Below are 15601 nucleotides of genomic sequence, written 5' to 3'. Positions count from 1 at the left end.
GCTGCTGAGACCCTCAGCAGGATGATGTCAGCACCCTGATCAAGTGTCTGAGTCTCCTCATTCCCTCTCCCCCTTCCCTTACCATTTTTCTCTACAATTGCGCCGACGCCTTCCCATCCTTCAGGAACCCCTGACACCCAGACTGCTGCGGCTGGCTCGCAACACCATTGGACATAAGGTGAAGACTTCTGAATTGATATCTAACATAGAGCTAAGGCCTTCCCTGTGTCTACAGACTGTGGGCACAGGTAAATTAGAGAGGGAAGTGGGCCCTCAAGGCCTTCATTAGATGTAGCTCTGCCTCCCTTCACCTGGGCTCTAGGAGCCCACGGTAGGTGCACCTTGTGCAGCTGCAGGAAAAAATAAGGCCCTCCAAATTGAGATGGTATTTGTTTCCAAAGAATAAAGCAGGCATGCCTATTAATCATAACTAAAGTTTATTAAGGGCAGCTTATATACCGGCTTCCTGAGCATAGAAGCCTTGGAGAGGATATTAATTCTAGGCATGATCCATACCACCCAACCTTATAAGGGTAGTCTCACACCCAGCTTAGTTTGTGTGATCGTTATTGTGTAAGACTAATGACACCAGATGTACAGTAGAAATGGCATGTGTTTTCATTTTTGGAGTCACTGGGTTTAGACTACGGGGTCCTTGGATTCACTCTGGAAAAGGTTTCACCAGAGCTTCCCTTTCAGTGACACGCTGTGAGTTTCCCAGGCGAGTTTCTCCACGAGACAGAGACGTTACTTATATTTAAAGGGCGGGTTTATTAGGGAAAGGGACAGAAGAATAAAGGACACTTGCATAGACACAAGCGGGCAGGAGCTGCCCTGCAAGGGACAGGTTTGCTGAGAGAGGCCTGCATGGTTGCAGGCGGGCGGCCTTTAGAAGAGCTGCCTCCACTGAGGGAGGACGGCGAAGAGAACTCCCGGCATAATACAGGTCACGGGCAGGCAGGAAGCTGCTGCCCTGCAGAGGGAGAGATTTGATGAAAAGAGGTACCGGTATGGGCAGACGGAGTGCTGCCCTGAGCCTGTGCAGAGACTGCGCTGTTACAGTCTTCTTCTCGTTGGGAGGGGCTCACTCCTTGTGGGTTAGTTGCTGATTTTGGATAACGGCATGGGGGCATTACAGGGTAATGTGTAGGATATGACTCTGGAAAGTTCAGATGCAAAAGAGTAAAAAGCTTAGTCCTGTTGCCAGGTGGGTCACGCATAGAAAGCCCAGGCTCTGGAACCTATGGCTGCCATGTCTGAACTAGACCAGCCAAAAGCTCTAAATGAGCCCTGGCAGAAGTTTTCAGCGTTTGACAGCATGTCACGGGTCCTAATTGTGAGTGGGCCCATTCATGTGTGGCTAAGCAGGAAAAAAAATTAGAAACCCAACTAGCCATGCTACCAGCACTGGCAAACAAGAAAGAAAGCTGTTTGTTGTTTATTCCCAAAGGAGAGTGTTTGGGGAGAATCTGTGGGGAAAGTGGTCAAGGAACCTTGGGTGTGACTGGCCCACATTTGCTACTTAAGACCACTTTGACTAGTCACGTAGTATGTTTCCTCTGTGCCTGTCTGCATGCCTGCCTGGCTTCCTGCCCGGGAAAGCTTTTTCACCCTTCTTTTGTTTCTAAAGTATAAGAGACTGATTTTCAAGGCGTACTTGATATGAACCTGAGGTGTTCATGAGAGAATATGGGCTCATTTATGGAAAATACAAGTCTGTGTGTTCTTCTTTGCTTGTGATAAACCACAAGGTCCTCACAAGCATTGCTTTTGTTTTCTTATGAGTTGTCTAGAGGTTGACTCTGGGCCAGCTGCAAGGACTTTTTGAGGTATCTTGACAGCACCAAGCTGCCTTCTTGACTGACCCCTATCTTCTACCATCTCTGCCTGAACCCCTGGGAGCCATATGGGAGAAGAACTGTGTGCTCAAGACTCTTCCATGACCTTTCCACGATTTGTTCATCTCACTCTTGGCCCCTGTTAGTACCGCTGGATAGCAAGCTACTGATCAGGTAGGCAGACTAAGATAAACCAGCAGGAGATTGATCTGCCCCCTGGAAGCCTAGAAGTGAGTATTTTTCCAAAATGGTGGCGATAAAGAGTAGCCATGTTTGAACCAGATTGGAATGGGGTTGGCATTTTTTTTCCTCAGCGAAGGGCGGAGGAGCTATGGCTGGTTGTGGTTTCTGGTGCAACACTGCCATCAAGCGGAACACGTTTGCAGAGCCCATGCACCCTACTCTACTTATTTCTGTATGGAGGCAAAATGGCAGTAAGATCAGAGTTGCAGGGGGACAAAGCCTGGTTTTATTTCCACCTCCTCCTCTGCCAGGGAACAGGGAATGCGTAGATCAAGGCTAGTTTATGCTCCAGAAGCTCCAGAGATTCGAAGAGGGACAAGATACACAACCGCCGGTGCCTGGAGACAGGAAAAGAAAACCCAGGCTAGGGACTCTGATGGCTGCCATGATTGGGCTGGTCTAGAGGAAGCTGCTCTTAGGGAGCGCAATCCAGCAGTTGTATTTGTCTGTCTATCCCCCTGGGAGCAAGAAAAGCTTCTACCTAGGTGCTTCCAGGCCCTAGGAACTTTTCTTGGGCAAAATAAAGCCCAGCCAAAGACCACCTCAGGCACAGAGGGCTGCTGCCATTCGTGGTGGTAGCAGAGGGCAGGAAATGCGATGTCTCTCTGGCCAGCTTTGTAGCTCAGACATGGCATCCAGTTTCAAAAGTGAGTCATAGGGCAAGTGGGAGAGTGCTTGAGGTCAGAATAGAATAGGAAAAGGTCAGAATAGAATAGGGAAAGCCTCAGAGGAATAAGAAAGGCTCCAGAGATAAGGGTAACAAATTCCAAAGGGGACTAATCAAACACCCCCAGGACTAGGGGCAACTGGACTTTTCAGAACAAGGATGATAAAGAAAACTATGCTAAGATAAGGGCTGGGACACAGAAACTTAGGTTCTGGGCACAGAGACATTTAGGCAGTGAGTGAGACCACCGAGAACTAACCAATCACAAAGAGACTGGTGGAGCTTTAGAATAATTAGGGGAAAAAGGTCTATATTCCCTGTGGCACGTTTCCACTTCGGCTTCCTTGCCCCTCCTCCCTGGCCTGGTTTCATGGCCTGGGAGTCCCACTTTATTTCTGTTCCTTTTCTCCTCAATAAACTTTTTCTTTCTCTAAACAAACCTGCCTCTTCTCGCTTGCTTGCCTGAGCATCTGCAAAGTTCCTGCTGCGGCTTCGTGAGACACCAAGCGATGGTGGCCTAGTAGCTGGGACTCGGCGCTGCCCCTACAGCCTGGGATCCATTCCTGGCTGGGAGACTAGGTCCAACAACCTGAAATTACGGTATGGAAAGGACTCAGACAAATGCTGGAGGAAAGTTGGGGGCCTATGGGATTGCACACCAGATTCAAGAAGGGAATGGCCCTTACTCTCACCTTATGAGCCACAAAACAAGCAATAGCAGCATTCCTTCCTCCCCTCCTTGTACCTGCTACCTGCACATACCACTTCCTCTTGTGAATCCTTGACTAAAGAAACAGTGCCTGACAGTGAATGAGGTGCCATCATCTCTGTGTGTTTCACTGGTTCTTGTGGTGGAGATCCGAGTCACGTGCTCCTGGTCTCAAGTCCAGGTAGGGCCTTGTTCACTACATCTCTGCCTTGGTGGACTGCAACTTTCTGGGTCACCTCCAGGATTCCCAAAATGACTGCAGGACATTGACAAGGAATGGCCCTGGTTCCCCTGTCTCAATCCTATGCATGCTTTAGAGCTGATCTCAATGGACCAGTGTGTGAATCTGCCCAAACAGGTCAGCATTGTTGGATGGTAGTCTCTGAGTTTTGGGCACAGCCCCTTTTTCCCACATTCACCAAAAATCAAGCATGTCTGCCTTGCAGGTAACCCACTCCTGGATACACAGACCTTGTAGGGAGACCCTGTCTGTCCCAGTGGCCCACTTGTGGAAGGAGGTCTGGGTGGGTTCATGTCCTTGCTTTCCCCTTCAATGCCTACCCTAGTCCTGAGCTGCCCAGGGACATTGCTCCCTACTAAGCTGCTCACTCCTCCCTGTCTGGTTCCCTTACGCCTGATGACACCAGGACATAACAGGAAGTTGCCTTCCATTCCAATGTTTTATTCCTCCTAGAGAGGTGCTTAGCGCACCAAGTTAGCCCTTCCTGCAGTTGTCAATTTCCCAAAAGCTCTTAATGGGGGAATAGAAAAAAGAGACATCTCCTCCTTTGGCAGGCCTTGGGATACATTATTGACATTCTTTTTTTTTTTTTTTAAAGATTTATTTTATTTATGCATACAAGAACCGGGGTACAGGCCAGAGATGGGGGCAGTGAGATGATTCACCAGAGACAGAGCGGGGATCAGAACAGGCAGACTGACTGAAGTACACTGCTGAGGGGAGCAGCGGGCGAGTCAGGAGCGGTCTGCTGCACCATGTGGGTTTCTCCCTGGCCGGCCGGGGATCGAACTCACACTGCAGTTGCTGCGGATTGCCTCATAGGTTGCATCTTTACCCCTTGTGCCACCAGGGAGGCCCCATTATTGACATTCTTGATCCCACTGGGCTGACTTTGAGACCAAGAGCCTGGTAGTTCTGAGTGCCCATTGGGGCCCAGCTGGCATCGGCTCTCAGAGGAGGCGGGCCTCTGGAACCACAGACTGCTCTACTGTGGGAGGATTGCACGGAATCTTGTGTGGAGGCCTACAATGCTTCTTGTTTTGAGGCTAATGAGGCAGTTTTCCATGCCTGCTGGGGGCATCTTCATCCTTCTTATGTGCCCTAACATAACAGGGCAGTTGTCAAGGTACACTTGATATGAGGGAATAGGGGGGCTAATTTAGGAACATGACCATAGACGGTTGCGTTTGCCCTCCATTGCTTACTGGTAAAGCAGAAGGTCCTTACAAGCAAACACAAACCTAGGCGTTCCCCACTACTTTTCTTTACTTGAGAGTTGTCCAGAGATTGACCCTGGGCCAGGGCCATGGAAGCTGAGGTGTCCTGGGCAGCACCTGGCTTCCTTACTGACAACCAGCCCCTATTTTTCTTTTTACAAGGCAAAATTTTTGTTTTGTTGAATCATTGTTACAAAACCAGGAAAAAAACAAATTATAATGTTAACCTATTAAGAGAAGTCTAAGGTTAAAGTTTGCTGATAGTTTTATATAATTTTAAATATTTTCAGGCTTCTGAAAGTATTTTTCATCTAGTCAAGATCTGTTACTACTACTCTTTCAGAAATGTCTCATCTTAGGAAGGAACAAACAACTCTGAATGAAATCTGTCTTCAAAGCTGATTTAATGGAAATGTTAGGGGGAAAAGGAAAATAGGGAAATAAAGTCTTTAATGCGTCCTACCCGATCCGACGACCTGGAAACCCCAAAGTCACTCTCAGAGCTGACCGGACGCTGCTGCTGGCCAAGAGCCCAAAAATGGAGAGAGAGAGAGAGCCCCCAAAGCCCACGTGTCTGCCTTTTGTATCCACCTGGCTGCTTAACCCCACCCTCAGGTCCCAGCCACCTTCCCTTTGGTGGTGATGGGATTTGGAGTTCCCAGTGTCTTTGGCTTTGACCTGGGGTGTGGGTGGAGTCCACAAAGCCTATATGGAATTTGCTTTGGGACATCCTTTTCCCCCTAACAGAAAGAGCATAGAACATTTGTGGAAAAATAAGGCTGTAAAGCGTCCTTATTTGGCTCCCGTCCGTTTTTTTTCCTAACCACCAAAGGCTAATTTCCAGGATCAATCAATGTACTTAAATTAAATACTCAGATAAGCAACAAATATTTTTCTTGAATTCACTTTCGATTTGGAGCCTGTTTACTATAGAAGTAATAAAAGCTATTAGCCTAAGTTAAACGGATCTACATCCTCTCTTCACCCCAGATTTTATATAAATTCTAGGGAAGCTTGTAAAATACCACCAGGTCACTGGTCTATGTTGACATCTGATGAAATGTCCTATAAACTACGTAGTCCACAGTTACCAGTTCATACTGTTTGCTACCATCTGTGATGACCCTTTGTTGGCATACCCTCCCTGGACCCCAGGAAACCAGATGTGAACAGGTATCTCCCTTGGACCCACCCATACTTTGCTATTGGAGGTTCACCTCACTCTTAACCCCTATATCCCGGGGCCTCTGGGACTGCCACGTCTTGTGCCTGGCTACTTGGGAATGAGTCTTTGGGTGCCTCTAAGAGTGTTCCAGTAAGAATGTGCCCCTGGAAGTGCCTGGGGGAAGTCTCTGGCTCTGTGTTCACTCTCCATGTATCTCTGTGTATTGCTTGGCAAACCTGGAAGACTAGATGGAACTATGGAAAGGGTCAGTTCCATTGCTAATGGCTTCGAGGAGCTGCCACTGTGTTTTGGTCACGAAGGTGGCTAAGATGTGCCAAAAGGGACTAGAGTGGTGTTCCCTGGAGCACTAGAAATGAAAGTTCTCACACTGCATAGGCAAGATGGTGAGCTGCCATGTTTGAAGCAGCTTGGATGGAGCTTGGTACTTTTTTCCCTTAACAATGGGTGGAGGGAGAGGAGGAGGAACTGAGGTAGGTTGGCATTCGTGTTGCAATACTGCCATCAAGTGGATATCGTTTGGAGGCCCCCTTGGGTTTTTTCCACTGGAGTCTGTGGCAGGGAAATGAGAGTCGCAGGCAGTACAAAGGATAAGTCCTCATTCTACCCACTCCCTGGCTAGGCTCCAGAGCCGTACAACTGAAAATTGAAGAGTGCTGGGGCCTCCCTGATGGTGCAGGCGTTAAAGTCTCAGCATTATCAAGCTATTGGCGGCCACTATGGCAGGAGTTCAATCACCTGCCTGGGAGCTGCCCCACATGGCGCAGGAGACCTCTCCTGTCTCGCCCCGCTGCTCCCCTCAGCAGTGTATTTCAATAGATCTGCCTGTCCTGCTCCCCACTCTGTCTCTGGTGAATCCTCTCACCCCCTCCCCGCAACTCTGGTCTATGTACAACCCAGTTTTTGTATGCATAAATAAATAAAAATGAATCTTAAAAAAAATTGAAGTGTGCCGATGCATCCATTTCCCCTTTACTTTGTTAGGTGTGGATCCCTGTGGCCCTGAGATCCCAGGCACCCAAGTGTACACCCTAAAGAAGGGCAAGGATCCTTAGCCCAGAAGTCCTCTAATAGTTTTAGCTTTTCCCTGATCAAGGCAGCTACAAAAGCCACACCCCCAACCAAGCCCGTGGCCCCCTGCTTCTTGATGAGTCATGCTGACCCCTTAACACAGTGTTAGTTTGCACACTTACTAATTTGTGCTCATTGACTCAGTCCTGCCCTGAAATAGTTAGTGCCCCCAAATTGTCCCTTCTTTGGCCCCATCACGATTTTCCAGCAGGGTCTACAGAGAGGGCATGGAGGCGAGCCTCAAAAAGCTTCTGCTTGATGGCACTGTTGCTTCAAGCATGTCACCCACTCGCTGGTGCATGGTCTCTCCCTCCACCCTTTGTGGATCTAAAAAGTCCCAGGAACAACAAAAAGAAAATAACCAGTACAACAAGGGCAGAGAGCTCAATAAGACACTTTTCCCGAAGAAGACAGAAAGAAAGATGGCTAACAGGCACTTGAAAAGTATTCAGCATCACTTATCTGGAAAATGCAAATCTAAATCACAGTGAGATACCACCTTACACCTGTGAGAATGGCCCATTTAAAAAAACTAGTGTTGGAGGGCCTCCCTGGTGGCACAAGTGGTTAAGATGCAATCTATGAAGCTATCAGAAGCTAGCCACAGCCACTGGTGCATGAGTTCGATCCCCGGCTGGGAAGATACCCACATGGCGCGGCAGACCTCTCCTGACTTGCCTGCTGCTCCCCTCAGCAGTGTATTTCAGTCCATCTGCCTGTTCTGTTCCCCGCTCTGTCTCTGGTGAATCCTCTCAACCACCCCCCCCCCCACCACCACCACATCTCTGGCCTGTACCCCAGCTCTTGTATGCATAAATAAATAAATCTTTAAAAACAAAAAATAAAGTATTATTTACAATAGCCAATTTGGCCAAACAACTTACATGCTATATGACAAATGAGTGGATAAAAAAATTAGTATATATATGCAATAAAACAATAAAGTACTACTCAATTATGAAAGGAGAGGAAACCTTGCCACTAGCAACAAAAACAACATGGATGGGACAGGAGGGAGTTTTGCCAAGTGAAGTAAGTTCGAAGGACAGGCACAAATATTTGATAATTTCACTCACTTGGAATATAAAGAAAAAAATCAGACAAAAAACTAAATTAAAATAAACCTAGAAAATATCATGGCAGATTTGAGGCTACCAGAGGTAAGATCTTCTTAGTTTGATGTCCCCCCACCTCTTTTTTTTCATTAGTGTCTTTATTTGGGGTGGTTCTCTTCAATCCATTTTGATTTAATTTTTGTGAATGAAGTTAAGTAATGATCTACTTTCACTTCTTTGCATGGGGCTGTCCATGTTCCCAACACAATTTGTTAGAGGCTTTCTTTCTTTTCTCATTTCATGGCTGTGGCTCATTTCTTAAAGAGTAACTACATATTTATGTGGGTTTACTTCTGGGCCTCTATTCCATTAACCTGTTTCTGTGTTTGTCCCAGTGTCGTGCTATTTTGATTAGCTTCCCCCCCACCAACGAAATTCTTGGTGAAGAATTCTTCAAATAAAGACACACTCATGGGCCTCCCCTGGTAGCGCGTGGTTGAGCGCTGGATTGCGAGGCTGCCCGCAGCCTCTGCAGCACCAGTTCGATCCCCGGCCATCGGCGAGGGTCCCACAAAAAATAAATAAATAAATAAATAAATAAAGACACACTCATACTTCTCACTTTAGCATAACATTTCATGAAGTAAAAGCAAACAACTGTGTACATTTCATTGTAAAATACTGTCAATAGCTATGGAGATGGAGTTTTACTCTCTAGGCCCTGAAAGACTCTTGTTCATGTATTGTTTCCTCACAAAGCAAGTCCACCACTTGTGGAACTGATCATTCTGAAGGACAAAAACTTTTTCAGAGTCTCAGTTTGATCTCTTACCCTAGCTGCAGTTTCTGAAGGATGGCTTGGAATTATTTTCACATTGTGCTTTATTCAGAAGTTTGGTTGAATGCAAAACATATGAAAAGTAACTTGTCAATCTTGAGTTTGCCTGGGGGAGGGGACATTGCCTACCCCCTGGACGCCCCCACCCCCCAACATAACCAGCTGCTTTTTTCCTATACTTACAGGTTTTTCATCTACAGACATGGATGTTTTGGTGAATGAGTATGTTGTTTTCTTCTTTTCCAGATGAACCTGTCCGAACATTAGAAAAGGGGAGTGATGCAGGTGTTTTAGCTTGTCCCAAGGAGGACGGATTCTAAGGTAGGTTAAAGGCATGGGGATAATCATGTAATGTTCTTCAATATTCATCCATTCCAGAAGGGCCTTGAGTCATGTCCTAAATGTGGAACTGGAAATAAGTAGACATTTGGACGAGCATTTAGACAGTCTGGCACATTGGATTGGTACACAGAATTTGAGGCCCCGTCACCAGTAGGACCAGGAAGAGTTGAAGAGTTGGTTTAGTCTCGGCACTTTACATCTTAGTGATAATTCCTGTGAAAGTTGTCAAAATTTTGACTGAGGCCAGACTTACCGATGCCTTTACATTTCTGGGGTGCCACCAGGTGACCCAAAAGATGGACCCATGTTTGTTACTTTTTTTCCTGTACCACAGGAACCAAATGAGTGAGTGTTACAGAGCAGCCCCGATATAAAACGGGTTGCCTGGCTGTGGGTCCTCACTCGCGTGCTTAAAAGGGACTTATGAATACTCCACTACAGGCACACACAAAAGGTTAATAAAAGGTTTATTTACAAGGGAAAGGGACATGAGGAAATGTACAACTCAGGGAGAAAATAGGGAAATAAAGTCTTTAATGCATCCTACCCGATCCGCCGACCTGGAAACCCAATGGCACTCTGCGAGCTGGCGGAGAGCCAAAAAGGGGGACCCCCCCCCCAAAGCCCACGTGTCTGGTTTTATACCAAACCTGGCTGCTTAACCCCACCCTCAGGTTCCAGCCACCTTCCCTTTGATGGTGATGGGATTTGTCTTTCCCAATGTCCTGATGGCTTTGGTCTGGAGTAGGGGTGGAGTCCACAAAGCCTGTATGGAATTAGCTTTAGGACATCCTTTTCCCCGTAACATGAGGAGCCAGGTTCTCAGGGCTAATGTCAGCTTAGAATGGGAGGTTCAGCTCATTTCTGACACCGCTCCTGATGCCTGTGATCCACCACTGCCTTTAGTGTCCTGTTGCTTGAGGCCTTGCAGGTTGGCTGACCTCTTTGTTGACTTGGGGGATTCCACCAGTGAGAGAATGCTTACCTGGAACTGACAGTGGTGAGGGTGTACCCTGTGCTCATACCAGTGTCTCCTGAGATTTCTGCAGTCATTGATGATCATGTGAGAGCTACTCAGGGGGTCATGTCCACTGCCAGGGGCCTTTTGCTTATGCAGGCAGGCTAAGAGAACTCAAAAGGAAGCAAATTTAGCTCCCAGAAGGCCTTGAAATGGTTGTGCTCTCCCACGTTGGGGATGTTGGTGAGCCGCCATGTTTGAGCCAGGTTGTTGTGGGTTAGCATTTTTTTCCTCAGCAAAGGGCGGAGGGTGAGACCATGGGGCAGGGCGGTCTGGCATTGCTTGTGCAATACTGCCATCAAGCGGAATGTGTTCACAGAGCCTGTGAGCCCTGCGCTGTGTTCTGCTACAGGATGCAAATGGCGGTGAAAGCAGAGCCTCAAAATGGGCAAAGGACAGGTCCTTCTTCCACCACCCTCTCCTGCCAGAGTCTACAGCTTTACTGGGCACTAGAAAATCAGCCTCTAAGCCACCTTGGGTCCAGGAACCTCCAGAGATAGACTAGGATAAAGCAGAAAGCCTGGGTGCCTGAAAGATCAGGCACGGGAAGCTGTGACAGGGACACTGGTGGCCGCCATGTTTTGTCTAGACTAGTGAAAGCCGCTCAGGAAGAGCCTGTCAAGAGCAGTGGGCATTTGGCTCCCTTTTCCTGGGAACAAGTGCAAGTTTAGTCTCAGGGTGCATGGCTCTGTGAGCCTCTGTTGGGCACGGTGAAGCCCTGTGAAAGACCACTGCAGGCACCAGAGGGCGGCTGCCATTAGTGTCAGTGAAAGAGTCAGAACCTGAATTGTCTTTGTTTTGAGATCTGGGGGTCAGGTGTGAACCTGGCTACTGGTATCCAGGGACCTTAGGGTATTGCTAAATGATGGCAAGGACAGGAGGGCAGTGAAGTTATGGAATATGTGGTTTCCCCTTGTGAAGTCCCCAGGGAATGCCCTCACCCTCACCAGAACGTGCCCAGTAGAAAGCTACAATGGCACTCTTCATCCTCCTGTTTCTCGTTCCCTCTGTTCAAACATGTGGCTAAAGGAAAAGTGCCTGACAGTCATGGTACCGTCCCAGAAGGCATTGCAAACTTTTGCAGAGCCCTCTCTGAGTATTATTAAGCAGCTATGGCCCTGGCTTCTGCCTCTTAACCCCATGCCGGCCTCAGCTGGTCTTCCAGTGTGGAGAGCTTGCCCAAAGAAGTGAGCACTGTTGGATCGTGGCCTCTTTTCCTCAACATAGCTGCCAATCAAGCATGTCTGCTAGAAGGAGGCTCGCAGTCCTGGACTTGCAGACCTTGTACTGAGACCTACCTATATGACCAATAGCTGACTTCTGGAAGAATCTCTGGGTTTCTGGTGATTTGCTTAGGTCCTACCTGACCTTGTGTCAGTTGGTGGAGGGTTAGAGGGAAGAGGGAAGATCTAGGAACAAGTCTCCCAGCTCAGCTCCTCCACGCAGAACCTTTGTTTTAACCCCTCTTGAAAGTGTCAGAAAGTGTTCCCTGACCCTTCTTTTCCTACTTATGAGTTGCCAGATTAATCACCAAGGTCTTGTGGGAGTTGAAACTTTAGGGACCAACTTTTTCTGCTCTCCCAGAGTCAAAATACTGACCAGCAGGTTCTGATTGTTTCCCACCCAAGGTGGTCTCAGTGTGCCCATCTCTGCAATGACAGCACCCACAGAACTTGGACTCTGTGGCAGAAATAGCAGTGTCTCCCCAATCAGAGATGCTGATCTTCAAGTGTATGAAGCCCCAGAATAGGGTATCCTCAGGCTGCTGTGTTCTGATGAGACATGGGGAAAACAGGGCACGATCCAGCCAGTCCAGAGGATGACGTCCTCCATCTTGGGGACTGACCCCTTACTTTGGATCAGATCCCGAGTGTGTGTGGACTTCCTTGGTCACATGGAGCAAAAAGTACCGGATGGGGCTAGGAGGACCTAAAGGGGCTCTGTGGGGCCTGGGACTTGCTCTCTTTGACACAAGCAAAAGTGAAGAGAACGCAACTGCAGGCTCTAACCTGCAGTGCGCTTGCGTTGCTCTTTCCTGTCTGAGTCTGGTAATAAGTCATCAGAAAATTCCCTATCCAGTCTGGAAAACGATGGTTCTGACAGGGCGGTTGCTGCGTCCATTTTACTCATCTTGTTGGCTGGGTCCAGAGCCGCAAAATGGGTCTTGAACTCAAGCCTGGGAACAGGAGTTTCAGCTACTTTTTTCCTCACATGGCTGCTGCTGAGGCCGCACCTCCTTGGTGGGCAATCCTGTCCCCTTGTCACAATGGTTGCTTTCATGCTGACTCTGGAAGGTGCCCATTGCTCACTCCAGGTGGAAATTTATTATTTGTTTATTTAAAGATTTTCTTTTTTTTTTAAATTTATGCATACAAGAGCTAGGGTGTAGGCCAGAGGTGCGAGGCTTGGGCAGGGTGGGGGAGGGGCAGTTTGAGAGGATTCACCAGAGATAGAGAGGGGAGCAGAACAGGTGGATTGCCTGAAACACACTGCTGAAGGGCGCAGCGGTTGAAACAGGAGAGGTCTGTCTGCTGCGTCAAGTAGGTTAGTTAGCTCTCTGGCAGGGGATTGACCTCATGCCGAAGTGGCTGGCGATAGCTTGATAGTGCTGAGACTTAACCCCTACGCCACTAGGGAGGGCCCTGGAAATCTTTTTTATTGCTGGAATCAAGCTTTCCTTCCTCTCTTTACTGACCTTCCGGTCAGATCAACCTAGAATGAATGTGGGCAATCCTCAAAAAGCTTCCGCTTGATGGCACTGTTGCTTCACGCATGTCCCCCACTCGCTGGTGCATGGGCTCTTCCTCCGCCCTTTGTGGATCTAAAAATGCCTTTGGAAACCTAGAAGCCAAAACAGCTTTCCACGTGGTTTTGGATCCTTTTCCCCCTGGTGCGGAGACCTCTACATTTTTTCCTGCTTTCTGTCCTTACAAGCCTCTCCTACCAGACACTTTTGCAGTGGATGCTCTTCCGGCATATTTGGCACTGGGCTTGGTGCATCTTCAGCTAAACATTCTTTCAAGCCAGATCTTGTTGGTTTCCTTTGAATCTCCCACGGGTGGGGTGTACTGTGTCTGCCTGAGGACTTGGACGTAGGTTATTTAACATTATCCCTTCATTTTGGATATAAGGTATCTCCTTGCTTTCCTCTTCTATCTCTGACAGAACTGACAGTGTTATAGTTGTTACCAAATAGGAGTTTGTGTGACAAGGTACACTTTCTCCAGTCATGGTCATTTGGGTGAACTGGTATATCAGTCACATCCTAGAACAAATGCTACGAGTCCCAGAAAGTCAGTGTGGTGTGTCCCTGCACCTCAAAACTTATTGCCCATATACCAGTGAGTGAAAGAAACTGCTGTTCAGTTAAGTGTTGTTACACCATTTTGGTGGGGGACACAGGCTTGCTGTGATACCCACTGCTACCCTGCCTTAGTCACACAGGTACAGCGACAGTATGGATCTTGGGAGTATCAATGCCATGGTCATGTCTGTGGTTCCAAAGGAAGAGATTTTGACAGAAGGTATCTTCAGATTTCACTGGAAATGATTCTGTACAGCTGCTGCTTTATAACATACTCATGACATCTGTGTAGCTTCTAAGAGGGACAAGGAATTGCTTTTCACATTGTGCTTTATTCAGAAATTTGGGTTGACTGGAGAGCTGCCATGTACAGTAACTGCCAACACTTGATGCATGGAGAGGGCAGTGGGGGAGCTATGAGGGCCAAGACCTTGTTCCCCTGTTAACCAGCAGTATTTCAGTCCCACACTGAATTTAGGACTCTGTGCTCAGTCTTACAGAGGACATGGAGTGGAAGGAAGCAAAAAGAAAGTAAAATTGTGATACAGATTATCTGCAGACACTAATGCTCTGGCGAATTGAAGCTCTTTTTCTTCCTCCTACTTTTCCCAATGAATATATTTCTTCTTCTTCTTTTTTTAAAGATTTACTTTTTATTTATTTATTACATACAAGAGCTGGGGCATAGGCCAGAGGTGCAGGGGTGGAGGATTCACCAGAGACAGAGTGGGGAACAGAACAGGCAGATCTACTGAAATACACTGCTGAGGGGAGCAGCGGGCAAGACAGGAGAGGTCTGCTGCGCCATGCGGACTAGCTCCCTGGCCGGGGATCAAACTTATGCTGCAGAGGCTGCGAATAGCTTCATAGTGCTGAGACTTAACCTCTTGCACCACCAGGGAGGCCCAAAATTAGTATATTTCATCATATGAAAAAGGCCATGGTGGCTGCCTGGGAGAAGGGGAGGCTGAGGGAAGAAATACAATGATATAAACTCACTTTAGCTCAATAAAAGCATAAAACAAAACAAAAATTACAACACTGAAAATATAGTTTTCATCTTTATTGTTATATATATAATGTCTTTTAACTTTAAATGTTAATGTTTAAAATGTCTGAATGGGCTTAGAACATGCCTCCTTAAATATGCCACTTTGGCAGATAGATTATTTTGTGCTAAAGAAAACCAAGAACTAACAGAAGTAGGAAAACTGATGAAACCTGTTTTGAGTATCTGAGAAATAATGAGGGAAAATATCAAAACTAGTTTATTTTGGTTATATTTATAGAGCTGTAATTGGTTGTGGTTCCATTTGGGAATAGAGACAGGTGATTCTGTTTAATATGTTGTCGAAATAGTCAAGAATTTAGTAGAATTCAGTATCTATTTTCAGCAGGTCCTCACATGAGAATGTATGTGTAAGAAAATGCTGAAAAATGCACACCAGATAGTTAACAGGGTCATCTGTAGGAACAGAATTAACCTGGTGATCAAAGGTGAATTTCATTATTACATTCAACATTTATTCAGCACATACTATACGCCAGACACTGTTATTGTTGGAAACAGCCACATAAGACTCAAAAATATCCCTGCTTGTACAGAGGCTTAAGTTCTAGGGAAACAAATATAAAATCAGTAAAAGAAACGTACATACCAACATCAATGATGTGCAGCAAAATGAAACAGGAAGAGGGCCTGGTGAGGGCAAGTCTGAATCCCAGCAGATTACACTGAAGTCACTACGTGGTCACAGTTGATGATGTCACAATGGGCTTACAGTATCAAGTGCTTAGGCCTATTTCTCCTACTGGTGTGATGGCTGGAAGGGTTGGGTTTCTTTTACAGAGCTAGAAAGTGACTGATTTTTCTTT

At 47.0% G+C, this 15601-nt stretch overlaps 1 long non-coding RNA gene across 3 annotated transcripts in view; it reads left to right on the top strand.

Annotated features, from left to right (window-relative positions):
- LOC119245948 (uncharacterized) overlaps window positions 1-15601 on the top strand; it is a 116229-nt gene that overhangs the window by 93560 nt on the left and 7068 nt on the right. For 2 of the 3 annotated variants that reach the window (XR_008551982.1, XR_008551983.1), the window contains one exon: window positions 9309-9383. This is a non-coding gene — a long non-coding RNA (uncharacterized LOC119245948). Of the gene's footprint in view, window positions 1-9308; window positions 9384-15369; window positions 15585-15601 lie in introns of those variants that run through there. The other variant, XR_008551984.1, reaches the window with a different exon arrangement.

Source organism: Talpa occidentalis, unplaced genomic scaffold (genome assembly GCF_014898055.3).
Source record: "Talpa occidentalis isolate TD23 unplaced genomic scaffold, MPIMG_talOcc4v2.1 talOcc4.15, whole genome shotgun sequence".
Taxonomy (NCBI): domain Eukaryota; kingdom Metazoa; phylum Chordata; class Mammalia; order Eulipotyphla; family Talpidae; genus Talpa; species Talpa occidentalis.
This window is presented reverse-complemented; position numbering and strand designations above follow the sequence as displayed.